This window comes from Monodelphis domestica, chromosome 8 (assembly GCF_027887165.1).
Source record: "Monodelphis domestica isolate mMonDom1 chromosome 8, mMonDom1.pri, whole genome shotgun sequence".
Classification (NCBI taxonomy): domain Eukaryota; kingdom Metazoa; phylum Chordata; class Mammalia; order Didelphimorphia; family Didelphidae; genus Monodelphis; species Monodelphis domestica.
Window position 1 is genome coordinate 105,661,425 of NC_077234.1, and position 21,125 is coordinate 105,682,549.

Genomic DNA, 21,125 nt, shown 5'->3' on the forward strand with positions numbered 1-21,125 from the left:
AAATGTCCAAGCACCATTTTCTCTTGCTCTCCTATTTCTATCAGCATCAGTATCAAAACCTCCTTTCCTCATGTGGCCAGTGGAGTCACTTTTTCCTTCTTCTACTGGGCACCAAGAAGCCCAATTTCTGAGAGAATCTGCCATCTCAGCAACAATATCAACAGAGCTACTCCTTCCATGAGCATCAGAAGAATCTTCCCCAGCATGGGGAGGGAGGGAAGAAGGACAATAAAAGAAGGAAAAAAATAAAATAATTCTTTGGTCTCTGAGTCATTACAGAGTACACTAATCAATGGCTCTGACATTCTCTTCTTTTCTGTGACCAACAGGATGGAAAAATTCTCTCATTTCCTTTGAATTGACAAAAACAAAATAAAGCATCCCCACAAAAAAAAGAAGAAAACAAAAGTTAAACCTTGACCAATACATTCCACACTCAAAATCTGAACTTGAATCTTTAGGTCCCTGCTGGAGGCTTAGGAGACTCTCTTACATCAACACCTCTGGGGCCAGGGAAGTAAGAAGATGAGCAGGTTCAATCCTTTTTCTACCAACAAACTGTGCATCACTGATTCAGATGCTCAGTGTCATACACCTTACAGTGCTCCTTGACTTCTCCATGAGCTTTCCTGGTGCTTCTCTGTGATCTGGGTGATGATGTGACAACCAGGTAGGATTTCAATGTAGGTGATGGCTGCTGGGAATCATTGAAGCTTAATGACTGGTTCAGGACTGTATAGAGGGATGGGATAGTAGAAGTGGCAGGCTCTCAGTTGATGCTGGTGTATATATGTGGAGATACTGGGATCTGAATTGATGATAGTGCCTGGTATGATGGCCAGCCTGAATGTGCCAAAAGGAGGCAACTGAGAACACCAGTGGGAAAGGAAGGTTCCAAGACAGGGTGTTCCAGGACTAACGACTCTGCTTGGGCCAGGGGTGGTGGTAGGATGGCAAGGGGAGGGTTGGTCAGATTCTGGACAGCAGTAGATTCCTCCTTCATCTGCTCCTCTGTGTAGTAGAAATCTTCCTCCTGTTTCCACTGGTCAGAGTCCACACTGTCCCCTGGGTGCAAGGTCTTGACATGCCCCTTAATACCCACAATAGAGTGCAGGACTTTGCCACGGTTTGGCCACAGACACCTGTATATTACCTTCCCTGAGTTCTTTTCTCTCATGGCACTGGCTCAGCTATCAGGAAAGGATCAGGGTCTGTCTCACAGGCATTGTCAGCTTTTGGTGAACCAAAAGCCTCGCTTGAATATTTGGGGCTTGCTCCAGGATAGGGAGATGATAGGGTGAAGAGTGATGCTGCTGCCATTGTCCCATGCATCCCTACTCTCCTTCCATGGGTCACAGGCTGCTGGGAATACAGGCAAATCTCACTCAATGCCAGGAGGACATTGCACTACTAGGCTGCAAGACAGAGCTGTCAGCTCCATTGCCGCCATCATCTCATCCATCTCAACTGCATCTGACTTCCTCTTTGGGACATCAATGTTCCTGGAAACAGATTTGCATGCCCCAGCAGGTGCTCCGCATTCCAAGGTAGGTGGTGGCTGAGGCATGGAACACTTCATCTCTGGCATCTACACCTCCTCTGATTTGCAAAATTATTGCTCAAATCAGGATGACTTTTTATGGTAGTTTATTTACAAAAGGAGAAAGAGTGAAAGTAGAGAAATGAGAAAGAGGGCAGAGTAAGAAATCTATATATATTAACAATCTCAAATTTTACCCAGGCCCTGGCTTTACTCTGGCAGGGTTATGGAAAAAACAAGCCAGAGGACCTAAAGGTCAATTAAAAAAGGGTTTTAGCCCTGAGGCCTTCTACAAAATGAGGGGTCCCTCTGGAGGCTAGTGCCTCACCAAAAAAAGCCAGGAAAAGGAGTCAATCTTTTTCAATTACCGGCATGGTAGTTCTAAGGGAAAAATCCAAGACCAGTCTGAGGTCCCAAGCCAGAGCTCCTTCAAGATCAAGTCAAAGGTGAAATACCTCTTCACATGAAGTTCTTGACTTTTAAAGACCCTTCCTTTTTCCCTTCCTGTGCCTTCCTTCCACTTTACATGGACCAATTATAGTCTATAAATTTTCTTTGGACTGACCAGGGGGCAGACTGGGGACAGACACTGACTCCTAGGAGGGGTTGCTTACCAAAGTGCTGTGACAGTATACTTGCCATTTGGCCTTCTGCACACCTCTGCTCGCCTTGTCCAGTACCACTGACCTGGCTCCACACAGCCTGCCCACAAGTTTTGACTCCATGCATGCATATCTACTTTTTAAGAAAGTATTTTCATCATTAAATTATTATATCTTTTTTCCTTTTTGTCAATTTAGTTTTGCATTGATTTCTTTTCTCTTTCCCATTTTCTTCTGCCTCTATTAAATGATTTTTGAAATCCTTTTGAGGTCTTAACCAATTCATATTTTTCTTTGAAGTTTTGCCTATAGCTGCTTTGCTTTCACTGTCCCTCTTTGGGACTGTGCCTTGCTTTTCCTTGTTTCTATCAAAATTTTCTATGGTTAGATGTTTGTGATTTTTTTTTTGCTTTTTGCTCATCTTCCCTATCTTTATCTTGAATTTTACTTTAAAAGATGGACAAAGTTCCCAGGGTAGAGAGGGCACTCTCTTAAACTTCAGTTTTTCCTTCCTTCTACACTTCGCTCTATTTCTGGGTGTCTGCAAGTTTCATTTCTTCCAATGTGGTATGATGGCCCATGGTCTGGGAGCTCAGAAGGCCACTTCCAACTTCTAAAGAATTCAATCTCCCCCTGAGACTGCTGGTGGTTTACAGGACTCAGAACCCTTGAGATACCTTGGCTCTGTAAACCTTAAAATTTCTTAGACTTATAAATGTTGGAAATTTCACCATTGGGAAATTTCATACTTGAAAAATTTCCTATTGATAGTGGGAACTCTATTGGAATGTGAACCCCATTGGCATGGGAGGTTCCTCCTCCTCCCTTCTTAAGATTACTTTAGGACAGAAACCTTTTGCTGAACAATGGAAAGGGCTTTGACCTATGCTTAAGCATAGAACAGGAATTTCTTTGAGTCATGATTGATTTTAGAATTGATACAATAGAGATACTTGGAATGTCAGAACCAGGTCTTGGAAATTACAATCTCCACCCTACTCAGTCCTAACAGGATTTATGAAGGCTGCAGCATAGATCAAAATTTAATTATTCCAATCTCTACCCTACTCAGGGTAACAGGATTTAGGAAGGGCTGTAGCAAAGGATCAAGATTTAATTATTTGAGAATATGACCTTCAACAGACATGTGCAAAGCCACAGACCTCTGGGCAGTCCTGGGTTAAGCTAGAGCCACCATTGGCACAGGGAAGACATGGACAGTGATTGGTAGATGTGAGAACTGAGGGGAGGGAACTTGGATGGTTTGCTTAAAGGGAGAGGGGTCTGAGGACTGAGGGGTGGTTGGTTGGAGAGTTTTGGCTCTGAGTGGTTGGAGAGGTGCTCTGAGAAGCTGGCTCTGAAGGAAGCTGAAGGTGGGGGCCTTTGAGACTGTCTCTCCATTTTGGTCACGTGAGTAATAGGGACTGATCTCCTTTCTTTGCCCCAGCTATCTAAGGACTTGGGCCTTTTGGCCCAGCCTAAACAGAAGGGGTATTTAAGCCCTATTCCCTTCTCTCCCCTTTCTCTCTCCCTCTCTCTCTCTCTATCTCTAATACCCTTCTTCATCCTGTTTGTAATTAAACTCCATAAAAGGTTGACTGCTGACTTGAGTTTTCATTTAGGAATTACATTGCTGAATTCCTTGGCGACCTTAAATTAATATATATCAGTCTTTTAAAGTGATTTCCTTGTCACAGCTCAGGGCCAAGCCTCAGAGTTGGCTTTGGGCCTCACTCAGTGTTTCAACAGAAGAGGCATACTGATGACTGATTTGCCCTGAAGCTTAGGGCCTAGCTCTTAGCCTTGGCCCAGGGCTCTGGGCCTCCCCTTTGGGTTGAACTACCTAGGCGTCTAGCCAACTGCCTTGAACTGGGGTTTGGGACCTCAGTTTTGTCTTGGGCTGAGGTTCAGAGCCTTACTCTGGGCCTACACCAGCCAGGTATCCACAGAGTGCCTTGAGCTGGGTCTTGAGGCCTCACTGCAGGCTTGTGCTGGGGCTTGGATGTATAAAGAATGTGTGGAGATTTGCACTGCTGTTGGCTTGTCCCAGGACTTTGTGTAGCCTTGCTGTGGCCTGTGCTCCCCCAGGGAACCATACCCTCTCTGCCTACCTTTCTATGTATTTTTCTGCAGGAAAGTAGTTTCACTTCCTCCTCTTTTTGGTTCTTTCATTCAGCATTTGTTTTGAAGTGTTAATTTAAGGTTGGTTAGAGATGATTTCCAGAGTAGTTCAAATTTACCCTGCTTCTACTCTGCCATCTAAAAAAAAAGTGAATTCTTTAGCTGACTTACTAGTAGTCTTGAGTCCCTGAATTAAGATGAAAGGGAGTCTTCATCCAGTGGCTACAGACAAAAGAAGAAACATCCTCATCAGAAACCTATAAAAGGACCAAAATTTACTCTCCTCACCCTGATGAGGTTCCCAATGAATGAATGATTTTTATTCGTTCTTCATCTTCCAGATGGTGGAGGAAGGAATAGTGACAATTTAATCTCTCCTCCATATGAAGCAAATAGTCCTCAGTGCTTAATCAATGAGCTCTTCAATTCAATTGAATAAAGACGAATTTGGCTCTACTTTGTTCAAGAAATAATTCTAGGCACACAGGATACTAGACTCTTATGTAAACAAATTCAACTGAGTATCATTCATTTAAGTCGGATCTTACAAATGAAACTGTTGTCTAGTCAGTGAAGTTAGAATCTCTGGGGTGCATTCTTTATTTAAACTTTCAGGTAATGGTGAGAAGGTATCTTTAATTCTTTAAAGCAGAATTCTTACAAATTAATCTCTAGAAGACTATAAGAGTGAATGAACTTAATAGAAACCCCATTTTATTCAATAGCATTCAGCAAATATTATTTTATGAACAGGAACAATCTAATCAAAGAATGCTACCCAATATATTCTCTGGTATTAAGCACTACTTTCACTACACTTAATGACAAGGCATCATATTTTATGTATTATCCATCAGCTTATATTGCCTTTATTCAATAATTCCTTTGAAAGTCAGTGATTATTTAAGAGTTGTTGACTAATCCTTTCCCTATTACTGAGTAAGATAGGTTACAGTACACTAGATATTTATTATTTTCTTGCTCCACACACCCCATCATTTCTTCCTAAGCAATGTCAAATATCAGTTTAATGAGAATCTTGTTACTGGAGGCCTTTGTTTGACCCAGAAGTTTCATTCCACCAATTAGAGTATTATATTTGCAAAAAAGAAAAATCCCTGTACAAATGAATAAATGTAATTAAAACTGACAACATAAAAACTTGTCTTCTATGCTCAATTCTATAAAGTTAATATTGTTGATACATTCAGGAAAATAAACTAAATGGGTTTCATTCATTTTAAAAAAAGATTTCTTCCTGATGCTAATGTAAATAGTCCTTTGGACTAGGTTAGCTCAGTAACATGCTCAGGATTTTTAATCTTTTTAAAAGATAATTTGAGAAAAAAACAAATATATTAACTCTTTTATTCTTTTTCTTAGGAAAAAATTAAACCCAAAATTAATAAAACTGTCATGAGTATCTCATATACAAAACCATAGTCTTCTTTTCATTTAACTTCAAGACATTCTCTCCTCTCTTTTTCTATGATACTGCTTCTCTACATGTACTTTACTCAGACAATAGCTTCGCCTAAAATGATTGAGGATAATTTAGCTAGCAGAAACAGAGAGTGCAGTAAATTTCCAAAACATTTTTGCTGCAAAATGCACATTTCCAACTTCAAATTCCAGTAAAATAAAATAAAGGCCTCAGTGTTCTTTTCTGAATGCCCTATGCAACATCATTTGCTTGCCATCTTGTCTCCACTGATAGAAAGTATGACCTACAGTTCTACAAAATGATGCTTTTTGAGACCATTGTGCCTCACTCACAGCCTTTTAAAAAGAGCATTAAGACTCAGGAATATTTTTGAAAGAAATGTGAGTACCTATAAATTTAGCTGTTCCCCTCAAAATATACTTTTTGGTTAAAAATTAGTTTTTTTTGAATGTGAGTACTTCTGAAAAGGTTTAATTTAGTACCACAAGCTACAACTAATGAATGTGCTTGACTGCCATCCAGGGAAGACAATTAGAGTAGGAAAAAAAATAAAAACCCTTCCCTTAAGGAGCAGAGATTCCTCTAAAGTACAGAAAATCAAAAGATAGAATATCGTTTATATAAAAAGAGAATACATAACTTTCTAGAGTTCAATGAACTGCATTGTCAACAAAAGATTTTGCTCATGTTGACTTTAATGTATTTTAAATATACTTGTCTATTTTCATAACAACCAAAATGGAAAACTTGTCCCTTTTCTCTAGGCTGTACTGATGAGTCTGGATTCTTTTTACCATGCCAAAGGAACTTATTCACCCTTGAAGTTCCCTTTAATTTTGACTTCTCACAGTGCAAATACCCTCTGCCTTTCAGTGTCTTCATTCTGATTTGGTGGTTCCTCTCCCAATCTCCAGGCCAGGTACATCTTCATTCCTATGCAGGCTACATCATTACATCCCTGATTCTCTAGACTTTTTCTCCCCTGTATTTCTCCTAAAATATCCCTTATTTCTTCTTTTCTTCATCTTTCTTTTAGCTGTTGTCTCTCTGCTATTAGAATGCAAACCCTTTGAAGGAAAGGGCTGTATCTCTACAGCATTTATGTTTCTCTACAGTATTTATGTTTCCAGCACTCAGTATAATTGTTTGATATTTAGTTAGTGTTTAATGAATGTTAACTGACTTAACTTGGCTTGACCATTCAGAAAAAGATCATTTCCTACAATGGAGGCATTAGTGAGTCACCCCATTTGTTAATTCTGGCTCCCCTGATCACTCCTCCCACTTTTATTTAGTATAGTTTATAAATAATCTGTACATACCAGAAATGAAGTTGACAAAAGAGAACCTAAAACGTAACTTTCAGACTGTTCTATAGATGGACATAACTTGAAAACTCTGTAATATTTTAACTAAAAGTAACATCCTAAGATTATGTATTAAAATGGGATAAGCCAGCTACACCTTTCCATCAGAAACGTTGGGTCTTATGATCTGTAAACCTAGGATAAGCTCAATACTTCCTCACTAAGGATGGTAAGACCAGCAGAACAGCAACTGTTTTTGATATCTTTGAAGTGTTATATAGAGCATGTGGCTTTTTACCAAAGTAAATTCATTCATTCACATATGTTGAGTGTAGGTAAAGATAAGGATGATATTTTTAACTATCCAAAGTGACAGATGGAGAATTGGAGAAACCAGAGAAATTATAAGATAATAGCTATGATCATTCAGACTACGAACTAACAGACACTATTTCTTTTTCATGTATCATGAATTTTTCTAACTGATATTCATAAACAAAAAATTAAAACCCTTCTTGCCCCCATAGAATGTACATCATATTAAAAAACCCAACATGAATATATGTGAATATATACAAAATAAATAAAAAGTAGTTTGGGGACTTGAAAAAACTGGGGAGCATGAAAGACCTCTACTGTACTTCAGTGCGTTTTTTAAAAGCAGGGGTATCAAGCATGGCATTAGGAAAAAAAAGTAAAAATTTGAAAGAGGCCTAAATCTCAAACTATATTATAAAGTGGTAATTAACAAAACAATCTGGTTCTGTCTAAGAAATAGAGTGGTGAATCAATAGAAAAAGGTTAGATAATCAACACACTATAGTTAATTGCCCTAGTAATAGTAATAGCTTTGGGGGGAAGAACTTGCTATGAAACCAAAACTTCGAGGAAAATTAGAAAACAGTATTGCAGAAATTAGATATAGATCAACAACTCATACCATGTATGAAGATAAAGTCAAAATGAATATTTGACCTAGTAATAATAAAGGATGATACTATAAACAAGCTAAGGAAACATGGCAAAGTTCACCTGTTATATTTCTGGATAAAGGAAGAACTTTTGACATTATAAGACATAGAAAACATTATGAAAAATATGAAAAATGAAATGTATAATTTTAATGCATTCAACTGAAAAGATTTTGTACAAGCAAAACCAATGAGAACAAGATTAGAAGGGAAACAATAAATTTGGTAAAAAAACATATAACAGGTATCTGGCAAAAGCCTCATTTCTTAAATACATAGAAACTGAGCCCAATTTTAAGAATACAAAGAAACTCAGAATTATCATAGGATATAAATCAGGAAATTCTCATAGGAAGAAATTAAAACTATCTATAGTCAGGAAAAAGATGTTCCAAATCAATATTGATTAGAAAAAAGTAGAAAAATTCGAAGATGCTACTTTACACCTATCAAATTGGCTAATATAACCAAAATGGAAAATGAATGCAAGGAGGGGATGGGGTAAAACTGAGGCACTAAGACATTATTGGTGGAACTGTGAACTGAGAGGGTTATTCTGGATAGTACTATGGAAACATGACCAAAGGTCATAAAACTGTACATACATTCTGACCAAGCAATACCACTACGGGTTCTGTATCTTAAGACATCAGAGATAGAGGAAAAAGACCTCCTTGAACAAAAAATATTTTAGCAGCAATTTTTGTATTTTAAAATAAGGGGGTATCCATTGATGGGGGAATGATTGAATGAATTGTGGTATCTGTTGCTGATGGAATACTATTGCACTGAAAGAAATAATGAACTGGAGGAATTCCACATGAACTGGAATGACCTCCAGGAATTAATGCAGAACAAAAGGAGCAGAGCCAGGAAAACATTGTACACAGAGATTGATACATTATGGCACAATTGAATGTAATGGACTTTTCTACTAGCAGCATGCAATGAACCAGGACAATCCAGAGGAATGTATGAGAAAAATTGCAGTACATGCAGAAAAAGAACTGTGGGAGCAGAAACACATCAGAAAAAAACATATGATCGATCACATAGTTCCATATGATTAGGGTTTAGATGTTAAAGGATCACTCTACTACAAATATGAATAACATGGAAATAGGTTTTGAACAATGATACATGAATAACCCAGTGGAACTGCCTGTCAGCTCAAGGGAGTGGGGAAAGATGGAGAAGGGGGAACATAAATCATGTAACCATGGAAAAGTATTCTAAAGAAAACAAGAAAAAAGAAAATAAGGAGTTGGGGGAACTGGAAGCATAAAATTTGAAGAAACATCACCATACAGAAGCAACAGTTGGAGAAAAGGAAACTATGTGCCAGGTAATTACTCCTTGGGAAATAAAGTGTCCTAGGGCATAGTACTTTACTCCCACCATGCTCTGTATTGGATGTTATACTTGGGCAGAAGGAATTTTAAAAGGAGGAGAGTTTGCAAGGTTATGATCAGCAAAGGGATGCTTTAGATGTGGCAATAGGGAAGAAGGAGTACATTTACTGCTCTGGATAACCAATCTGTGTGTGTGTGTGTGTGTGTGTGTGTGTGTGTGTGTGTGTGTGTGTGTGTGTTTAGATGAGAGGAATAAAATAAAAAGTGGCAAATGAAAGTTTATAAATGATAAATTAGAGATTCCAAGGGATATAATAGAAGAGAGAGAGCAGAGCCTCAATGGGACATGGAGAGGTTAGGATATAGATAGGGATAACAGTAAAAAAGTTCAAGAAGAGGCCAGCTTGAGTTTAGGCAAACAAAGACTTTGTATAGACTGGAAATGAGAAATTTGTATTTCTTTGTTTTAGTGTCTGTAGTACCTTTGAGAGGGGACTATATGCTCTCAGAAAACCTGTGAATAGTGAAGATGAAGACAGTTCCCTTTCAAGCATTAGAGAAGAATAAGGAGATGAGAATTAGTATTATTGAGTTTTTTTGTAGTTGAAGTCTTGACATGAAGATGTCTCATATCTGAATTTATTGTGTTGGGCAGAAGATGATAATATATAAAAACTATGATTGGCATAACAGATCAATGTTTGAGGATAAAATTATCATAACAGATATAATTCAACAAAATAAAATATAAATTGGTTTGGTTCATTTAAGATAAGGATAGACAACTACCTGTTTTAAATGGTTTAGGTTTTTCCTAAATATACAAGTTTATTTCTATGACTATCATTTGACTATTTATATTTTATATTGACTTTGGTAAATAGTTATATCTTACATGATTGATATGACAATGTATAGTATAAAATTTACCAAACTCTATATGCAGAATGCATAGTTATTATTGGATTTTCCCCCATTCTTTATTCTATGGTTTGCTATAAAACAAAGATATAAAAAATAAACTCCAATTACCAGGAAAAAAAAATTTAACTAGATGCTAGGGGGAAAATGTTGTTTAACAATCTTAGTCTTCCACTAAAATAATTTTCTAATATCTTATATATCTTTGTAGTCTGGGGAAATATGCTAGTGAATTCCAAGCTCTAACAGATCAAAGCAACAAAGAAATGCTTTGAATTGGGGATAACAATGAGCCATGTATCTCACCTGAAGATTAATCTAAATATCTAAAGATGTTCACCATCTGGTAGGGCAGCTAGGTGGTATTGTAGATAGAATGCCAGAACTAAATGCAAGAATGAGGAAGGACAAATATCACTTGTAGACATACAGAGTCTTAGAGCTACAGTGTTTTTGCAATTCTTCCAAGAACTTTGTTCTCACTGTCTTTGCTGGATACTTTCTCATGGATTGGTTAAAACCCTGACTGCTTTGAACTTTGATCATTCCTAGCAGGCAAGCCTGGATTACTACTCTGTACTTTGGGAAAGATCAATGAATCATCATCAAGAAGCATAAGTAGTTGGTTTTCAGACCTCTAATTTCATTGGTAAAATCAAAGCTCCAGGCATAAAGCTCTCTCTCTTTTTATTAACTTAGTTTTATTCAATTCCGTAGCTAAAATTCTGGCCTTTTCATCAGGAATGCCTGGTAATATTCTACTTTATTAAATATCTTTTAGTCCTGATGATACTTCTTTCCACACTTTTACATTTGGTCCACTCTGTGAATGGAAGGGGGAAAGATGGGAAGGGGAAGAAAGTAAAGGATTTGAGTTTGTCTTGCAGATTCTATGTTGTCTCTGTAGATAATTTCATTGCCTTTAAACTCTTACCCACTAAGCAACTAGTGTCTGTGAATCCTAAATCCAATTTCATAGACTTTTCATATTCAAATAATTCACAAAACTGAACCTGCAAATTGGGTAATTAGTTTTACCCCTTTTACAAACTAGTGAAGTGAGGACTCAAAATCTGGAAGTCTTAACCTTTTATTTAAATGATTCATCCATTTGACAAAATCATTCAGAGACATTCTAATGAGCATAATCTTACACTTTATTTTCTGTTACTCTCCCCTTATGCCTTACAACTTTGTTAAATGCATTGGGAGACTCACTGGATCAAAAGTCTCCTGATCAAAACCAAGCATAAAAAGAGGAGAACATTATTTTTTTTTAATTCCACTGGCAACAGTATATATGTAAAGGAGTGTTGATTATGTTTAACCAAGACACCCTAGATTTTGGGACAATTTTTGTTAGTCTGATAGAGATCACTGCATTATAGGCACAATTCCAGCACAAAGTAGGCCCTGAATAGGTACTTGTGTATAGATTGATTCCTATAGAAAAAAAGAATCAAAAGAAATTTTAGTAGATGAGAATGTTAAGAAGGAAAATAGAGAACACATGAGAGGAGGAGAGATTATGCTGATGAATCACTGCTTCTGTTATCCCAGCTAGTTTCTCTCCAAGTTAAGTTGGATATTTGATCTACAGTTGAGTGGTTCATTTAATTGGCCTTATAAAGGGTATGCTAATGTTCTTTGCCATTTTTTACCACCCTATAAAGAATTATCCCTCATCCCATAAGAAAGAGGAATAAGACAAGTCAAAACAATGGCAAGTCCACAGATAAGAGCACTCTATAGAATATATAAATGGAATTTATTGCAAACACAATTGGTAATCACTTTTTAATAAATTTTGATTTGGGGGATTTTTTCCAGATTACATATCTATATTATTTTTCAATATTCACTTTCTGATATTTTTAATCCATGTTTTCTCTTCTTCCCACCCATTCCCACCCACTCCACAAGAAGGCAGGTAATATGATTGTGGTTGTATATATATTATCATAAATTAGTAATAACCTCTTTAAATCAGTTTTCTCACTCAAGAAATGCAGCTAAAATACTCTAAATAACTACCTTACATTATTGTTATTTTGAGGCTCTAATGAGATAATGTTTGTAAAACATTTTTTTCTTTTTAAAAATATTTTTTTCAAGATTACATATTGATTTTTTTCTTACCCCCTTCAAACCCTTACCTTTTGTCTTTAGAATTTGATACCAAGCATTGGTTCCAAGGTAGAAGGGCAGTAAGGGTTAGGCAATTGGAGTCGACTGACCTGTCTTGGGTCATTGTGAAACACTTTAGAAAAATTAAAGCATTCCAAAATATAAGTAACACAAACATATATGAAAGGTGCTGTAATAATCATTTATAAGATATATGCAATAACCACAATATAATTTTGCAAAGGAAGGTGATAGCAACTGGAAAAGAACCATCAGGGAAAAAAGACATACATTAGAAGTTAGCCCTTGAGTTTAGCTTTAAAAGAAACAGATTGTTGTAAGAGGAAGAAGTGAAGAGAAGGAAGTGCATTCTGAATATAAAGAAAAACTTTGCAAAAGGCTGAGTTGTGGAGAATGGGGGGTCATGTGTGAGAAGCTGTAAGAAGGTCAATTTGGCATGACTATAAGAGGAATAATTCTGAAATCATTGTGTGCAGCCAGTTTGTGAAAGGCTTTAAATGCCAAGCATAGGAACTTGTATTTCACCCTAGAGATAATAAAGAGGAGTTGCATTGAGTGTGGCAATGAGCTTTGATTCAGGAATGCCATTGTGAAGTTTTGTGGAGGTGAAAAAAAGAGGGGCCAGGTGGCTATTATAATATTTTTGCCTAGAGGGGATGAGGATTTCAAATAAGTCATTAAATTCAAATCACTGACAATTTTATCACCAAACATTGATTTACAAAATTCCCCTGGTTACTAAAGTTTGATTTGGCTTTATTTATTTATTTTTTTGGTTGTCATCATTAGTCCAATATGAGACAACAGAGTGTATTTAAGATATGTCAAAGAGATAAAATTGGCAAGAGAAGTTGTCATAAAATATGTATAGCTGTGAACCAAAATGATTGGAAACTATCTGGTTATAGATTTTTGCCTCCCTTTTCTCATTCTCCATCCTAGTTCATGTCTGCCCCCATATTGCGCAGAAAGCACATAAAAGGACTATTCATACCTGGAATCTATATCTCTATCTCATCATAACTTAAGTGCCAAGGGAAATCATTCTCCTGAAGCACTCAGCTATGCAAACCCATATTGGCAGATTATGCTCTATTACAGAAGTCCAGCTTCCACTTTCTGTGGAATATAGTCAAGGGAAAGGGAAATAAAATAAGCCTTCAATTAAAACTGATACTTGAAAATAATAATAATTTCATCAATGTTTATGTTAAAATAAATTATAATATTTGTACCTTAATACATTGTCTTCTTCAGTTATGGTGATCAGAAAAGAAAATTATCACTTAATATCTAATTATCTGGTATCATTGCTGTTGTTCAGTTGTATTCAGATCTCTGTGACTCTGTTAGGAGTTTTCTTGGCAAAAATGCTGGAGTGGTTTGCCATTTCTTCTGCATCTCATTTTACAGATGAAGAAATTGAATCAAAAAATGGCTAGATGACTTGCCCAAGGTACAATAACTAGTCTGAGGCCAGGTTTGAAGTCAGGAAGAGCATCGACTCTTCCCATTGACATGGCATGTATTCCTGAGTTTGCCAGGTTCATGGGGTAGAATATTTTTTTGACATTGTAGTTCTTATAATGCCACTTCAGAAGATACCCTTGACATAAGATAACTGTGTCCTCTGGCTGAATAAAGATAAATGTATCATCTGGGCTTGCAAGCTGTAGTTTTAGGAGTACAAATTCCCAGAGTTCCATGAACCTGGGATATTTAATTTATGGGACCCCATCCTGCCAGAGGTTTTCTTTATGCAAGGTTCCCCAAACTATGGCCTTCAGGCCACATGCAGCCCACTGAGGCCATCCCACCCCCACCACACTTCCGGAAGGGAAACCTCTTTCATTGGTGGTCAGTGAGAGGAGCACTATATGTGGTGGCGCTACAAAGCGCAGGGTTGCTCACGTACAGTACTACTTCCAGTGACATAATCCCTTGTATGGAGCCTTATGCTGAGAGTAACTGAATGAGAACAAGGTGCCGTGCAAAGAATTATGCGGCTGCACAATGGAAGACGTCAGCATGGTGAGAGGTGATCTGGGGGAAAGGATTCTGCACTGTGTATACTGCTGCCCGGTATAGTGGTGGCAGTGATGGGACTGTGTAAGGTGTAACAGGCCCATCACAGCCAGCGCTGCAGCCTCTACTATGCCAGACAGCAATATACAGTGTTACAGGCCCAGCACCACCTCCAGTACTGTATACAGGCATTAGATAATGGTAATCTGACCTGTGACATCAGCGATGAGCCTCTACTGTGAGAAGCCCCCCACTGCCACTGGGTGTTTTATAAGACAACCCCTGTTTTTGGGGTCAAATTGAGATAATACAGTGTCTTATTTGGGGGGAAACATGGTAGTACAATGACCCCCATACTCCTCCAGATGTACAACATAATTATAGGGGCCGTTTTGTTGTGTATCTGGGGGAGTATGAGGGCCATTGTACTATGTGGGGGAAGTGAGGCATGTGTTTTTCCTATTATGGACTATAATCACAAATCCATAAATACAGACCACAAGAGGACATACACTAGTGTTGTGCCTTCTTTTTTTGTGCTGTGGAATCTGATGTGATCAGATTCCTGTGTGAGTTCACAGATTGCAGTGTGGTTCGCACATAGTGTAAACTGCAAAGTTGATGAAGGATCTGACTCTGTAATTGTGCCGGTTCCTGCACCACACCAATGTGAGCCTGAGGTAAAAGTGGAGTTCCACCAGTATGGCCACTGGTGAGGTTGAAATGATGTGGACTGGGAAGGCTGCATTGATGGATAGAGATCAGACAGTACTGATGGGCAGTGCAGTCTGTATGCCTCTGTGTGGGCAAAATTATTGTTGGTATATTGTTTTTGTAAGGCTATATATATATATATATATATATACACATACATATATATACATATATGTATGTATTTTACTAATAGCAATTTGGAATGCCTAGGAAACAATGACATCAAGAAAAAGAAAAATTGACTTGGAGGATATTAAAAAAACAGTGGACTTATGATTGCTTTTTCATGCAGTACAAGGAAATAGCTGTGTGTTTGATATGCCAGGATATAGTGTCTGTGTTCAAACAATACAATTTGCGTTGACATATTAAACTCAATATAAAGATAAATATGATTGCTTGGTCTGAGATGTGAGAAAAGATAAAATATTAAAACTGAAAAATACATTGACAACTAAGCAAAATACTTTTGTGAAGCAGAAGTAGCTAAATATGTCATCACTGAGAATAAGTTTTCAAGTTCCCAAGCTAATAGCGTGCACTGGCAGAATTTGTTAAAGAGTGCCTTCTTTCTGTTGCCAAAGAGATATGTCTAGAAAAGGCAGACTTATTTAGTACAATTAGTCTTTCAAGATCTACAATTACATGAAGGATTGAAGAAACAGGAAATAATTTGAATCAGTATTTGCAAAACTTTGCAAGAAAACTTTCCTATTTTTCCTTGGCACTCAACGAGAGCAATGACGTTGGTGATTCTACACAACTTCTACTTTTTATTTGTGGGATGAATGACAATTTTGAAGTCACAGAAGATCTTGCTTCACTGCAAAGCATCAAAGGAACAACTACAGGAGAGGATACCTATGAAAAGATTTCCCAAGCTGTGAAGGATTTGGATCTGGATTGGGCTAAACTAGCCAGTATGACAACTGATGGTACTCCTAGCATGGTGGAGTCTAAGAAAGGAGTAATTGCTCGCATTAACCAAGAGATGGACAAATGCAACCATTCTCATCCAATAGCCATACACTGCCTCATCCATCAATAAGCCCTGCTATGTAGTAAATCAACAAAGTGGGATTCTGTTATGAAAATTGTGGTATCTTGGGTTAACTACATTAGAGCTAATGCACTAAACCACAGACAATTTCAGGAATTTCTATCTGAGCTAAATGTTGCCTATGAAGATATTCTGTACCACACAGAAGTCCATTGGCTGAGTCAAGAGACCATTTTGAGACATTTCTATGACTTATTTCCACAGATTACAGCTTTTATGCTGTCAAAAAACAAAGAAGCACCAGAGCTCAACGATGTAGAATGGAAATGGCACCTCGCTTTCTGACAGATGTAACAGAGCTACTTAGCAGTTTCAACATGCAACTTCAAGGAAAAAGGGAAGGTCATCTGTGATATGCAATCACATGTGAAAGCATTTGAAGTAAAATTAGGTCTCCTTATCAAACAAGTGAAGGAGGAAAATTTCTGCCATTTCTCCTTAACTCAAAATCTGTTAGCAGAAAAACCTTGATTGCCTTCCCAAAAGAAACATGTGTGAATTCACTGGAAAAGTTGCAAAAGGAGTTCCAATTCAGATTTAAAGAGCTTGATCTCCATGAACAGGACATACAGCTTTTCCATAACCCATTTTCTATTGACATTGACAATGTGGATACAATTTACCAAATGGTACTGGCTGAACTGCAGAATTGTAACTCTCTGAAAGACATATTCAAGTCAAACAACTTGCCTAATTTCTATGCATCTCTCCCCTCTGAGACATATCCTAATTACAGGAACCATGCACTCAAAAGGGTAACCATCTTTGGCAGCACTTATGTCAGTGAACAGACTATTTCCAGAATGAAACATCTGAAATCTTCAACCAGATATAGACTAACTAATGCACACTTGCATCACTTATTAAGGCTAGCAGTGACAAATATGGAACCGGACATTGACCATCTTATTAGCCAAAAGCAGTTCCATAGGTCCCACTGAAATACTGGTCAGTTTGTTGATTTAAATTTACTTGTTCTTTATTTTAAATATTGTATTTTTTCCCATTTTTTTACTTTAAAATAAGATATTGCAGTGTGCATACCGATTTTTTCATAGTTTTATGTTGTTGTTTTTTTAATAGTCTGGCCCTCCAATGGTTTGTGGGACAGTGAATTGGCCCCCTGTATAAAAATTTTGGGGACCCCTGTTTTAGGGGTATGTTACATTTTCTGATTTGGTATATTTTGAAGAAAATATATCTTAGTCTGAAAAATAATTAAATATTCTATTAATGTTCCAGTTCATCTGCAAGGCTCTCTAAAACTTTCTGTCATTAAGACCAATATGTTAGAATGAAATAATACATTAATGACATCAATCAAGTAAATTGAATATATTTATTTGTCAACCAACTTTTACCTAGGATCTCTTAAATTTATACTACTTTAAGAAACCATGTGGTACATGCAAGTAAAATTGATAATGATGACTGTTGTTTACTTCTGGCATGTGAACCTCAAAAGTGGTTGTAGTTTTCAGTTTTTTATAAATCTATTGCATTATCTTTATGCAGGATTCTTTTAGCTAATATATGATCAAAAACTATTTTCCTGATATTCCCCAACTATATACGACTGTCTCTACTCATATCTTCTCTCTCAGACTTTTATTGGATTTTATGATTATGTATCTAATTACTCTCATTCTTGAAAATAGCTCAAAATATATCATCTACACTTATCCCTAAGTAATTAGGAAAACAGAAGCAATCTGCTCATCCAGTTTTTCATTCCTCCTGATAAATGATCTATTTAGCTAGCTATACTTTAAGGATGGATAGTTCATGTTAATGGATCCCATAAAATACATAGGAATGTAATCTAAAGCACACTCACTTTCTTTTCTCATGGATTTTAGGTGCTTAATAAATACTTATTGAATAGATAAAAATATTCTCAAGTAGTATACCCACATTTTCTTCTTTTTAATTTTTTTACCTTTTTTTTTCTTTTTAAAATATTTTTCCATGTTTATATACTGTTTTCTTTTCCTCCCTTATTCTCTTTACCCTCCTGGATCCAATAAGCACTTCCACTGGTTTATACAAATGTTATCACTTATACCTATTTAAATATAATTCATTTTTGCAACAAAGCTATCTTTTAAAAGAAAAATCCCAAATCATGTATCCACATAGACTAATGTTTAAATCATTTGTTTTTCTTGTGTGTTTCTACTCCCACAGTTATTTCTCTCTATGTGGATAGCATTCTTTCTCATAAGTCCCTTGGGATTGTCTTGTATTAGCAAAGTCCATTACATTGTATTGTTCCTAAATGTTTCATTTTCTGTGTACAATGTTCTCTTGGTTCTGTACATTTCACTCTGCATCAGTTCCAGGAGCTTCTTCCAGTTCACATGGAATCCCCCCAGTACATCATTCCTTTCAGCACAGTAGTAGTCCATTACACCACAATTTGTTCAGCCATTCCCCACACCCACATTTTCTTAACTGTCTCCTCTATCACTGACCATCAAGGAAATGTCAGTATATGAAAATTCCTCCAAAATGATTACTGAAACTTTAGCTGAATAGCTCAAATTACTACTTGATTGAAGCATAAGTAATGTTTTAGCATGAATTACATATGCAATAAAAGCATCTGATTGTTAGAAGAAATTTTGAAACATTTGAGAAGTTCTTATTTAAGGGTTCTAAATAATTTGGGGAAAATGTATATTTGTATCTATGTGTCATACTTATGTTCACATAGAAACAGTACAAATATATGCAGACACAAGTGTGAGGAATGACTACAAAAATAAAACATGTTTGGGCAAACATATTAGAATTTGTAAATTGGACTTCCAGGTAATTATGGCTGCAATCTAGACGCCACACGCTTCCTATCCCCGGCACCGAATGAAATAGACTACATCAAAGGAGCATAAAAATCACCTTTGGAGGAACAGAAGGACTCCCCAGTACTCCCCAGAACCCCACAGAAGCTAAGGTATGTGGGGTTTGAACATTTCCACACTATAATAAGAAGGAGGAAAAGCTTGCACAGAAATGTGAACTGAATCACCCTTCCCCGCCACCTCCCCCACCAAATCAGAGTGAGCTACCAGAGCACTCACTGGGACTGCAAGTGAGTGGGGAACGTCTCTGTCTGGGGGGGCACTCCAAGGTCCTTGGGATCTGGGGACTGCCAGGAAAAAAAGTCTCAGGGCGGTTTCACGGGAGAATCCTGCACTGAGCAGGGGGGGCCCAGGGAGCTGTACGCGGGGTGGTCGTGCTGAGCCTCTGGGCGGAGCTAAACACAAGGGCCTCACCACGCGCTGATTATCTGAGCAGAGATGATCACCTGGGTTGTTGCACTGAGAACAGGGGCCTGTGCTCTAAGAAACCTTGGAGGCTGGGAAGAACTAGTCTGAGGCAACCTAAATTCACAGAAAACCCACCCACATCACCCAGACCCCAGACCAAAAAGGAAAGGGGAATAAAACCACTAAAGGTATGGCTCACATGGCCCAAAATCAAGCCTCCAGGAAGAAAGAGAAAAAGGTGACTATTGAAAATTTTATGGTGGGAGTACCCAAGGAAAAGAAGAGAATGAGGAGGAAATCCAAAAAAAAATCAGAACATGCCTCCCAAAATGGAAACTATCAACAAGCTCTGGAAGATCTCAAACTGGAGCTTACTCAAAAGATGGAAACCTGGAAAGAAAAATGGGAGAAAGAGATCAGCAGTCTGACAGATAAGACTGCTCAATTGGAAAAAGAGCTGGAAGCATCCAATAGAAGGGAAGACAAAGCTGAAAAGCAAAACCAGTCCCTAACAACCAGAATTAAGCAATTCAAAGAAAGGGAGATCATAAAACAGCAAGAATCAATAAAGCAAAACCAAAAAATTAATGAATTAGAAGAAAACATAAAATATCTCACTGAAAAGGTCACAGACTTGGAAAACAGAGGAAGAAGAGACAACCTCCGAATTAATGGCCTCCCAGAAAAACTAGAGATAAACAATAACCTCAATGTTATTCTACAGGAGATTATAAAAGAAAATTGCCCCCACGTTCTGGAGCAAGGGGGAAAAAATAGAAATAGAAAGGGTTCATAGAACACCCTCTATACTAAATCCCCAAAAGACAACCCCTAGGAATGTAATTGCCAAATTCAAGAGCTTCCAAGAAAAGGAGAAAATCCTACAAGAAGCCAAGAAGAGGAGCTTCAGATATAGGGGGCTCCCATAAGGATCACACTTGACTTAGTGGCTAACACAATAAGAGACCGCAAAGCATGGAACACGATATTTAGAAAGGCAAGAGAGCTGGGTCTCCAGCCAAGAATCAACTACCCAGCAAAACTGACTATATAATTCCAGGGGAAAGTATGGGCATTCAACAAAATAGAAGATTTCCAAGCATTTGCTAAGAAAAGACCAGAACTTAGTGGAAAATTTGATATCCAAGCACAGAAAGCAAGAGAAACATGAAAAGGTAAATATGAAAGAAAGGGAAAAGGAGATAAATCTTATCTTTTTCTTTAAGTCAAACGCTCTTCTATAAGGACTACATTTACATCAAATTGTATATATTAATATGTGGGGAAAATGTTTTGTGTAACTGTCAAAAATTGTATGCATCATAAGAGTAGTTAGAAGAAACATGCATAGGGAAAGATTGGGGCATTAAGAAGATTTGGTGAAAGTGGGGGCAAAGAAAGGAAAAGGGAGGGGGGAACCATCAATAATACTAAGATTTACTTCAAGAAATAGGGGGGGGGGACTTAATAGAATAATCATTCCCATATAAAGATACACATGGGAAGGGGAGGGGAAGAACTCTCATATGAGAAGGAAAGGAAGAGAGCGTGAAGTGGAATTACTTAAACCTTACTCTCAGTGAAACCAAATCTGAGAGGGAAGAACATCTAGATCCAGTGGGATCCTGAATTCTATCTTATCCAACAG

General features: G+C 37.4%; 1 pseudogene; it reads right to left on the minus strand.

Annotated features, from left to right (window-relative positions):
• Window positions 1–498: 498 nt before the first annotated feature.
• Window positions 499–1,609, minus strand: LOC100618012 (zinc finger protein 395-like; annotated as a pseudogene).
• Window positions 1,610–21,125: the final 19,516 nt, after the last annotated feature.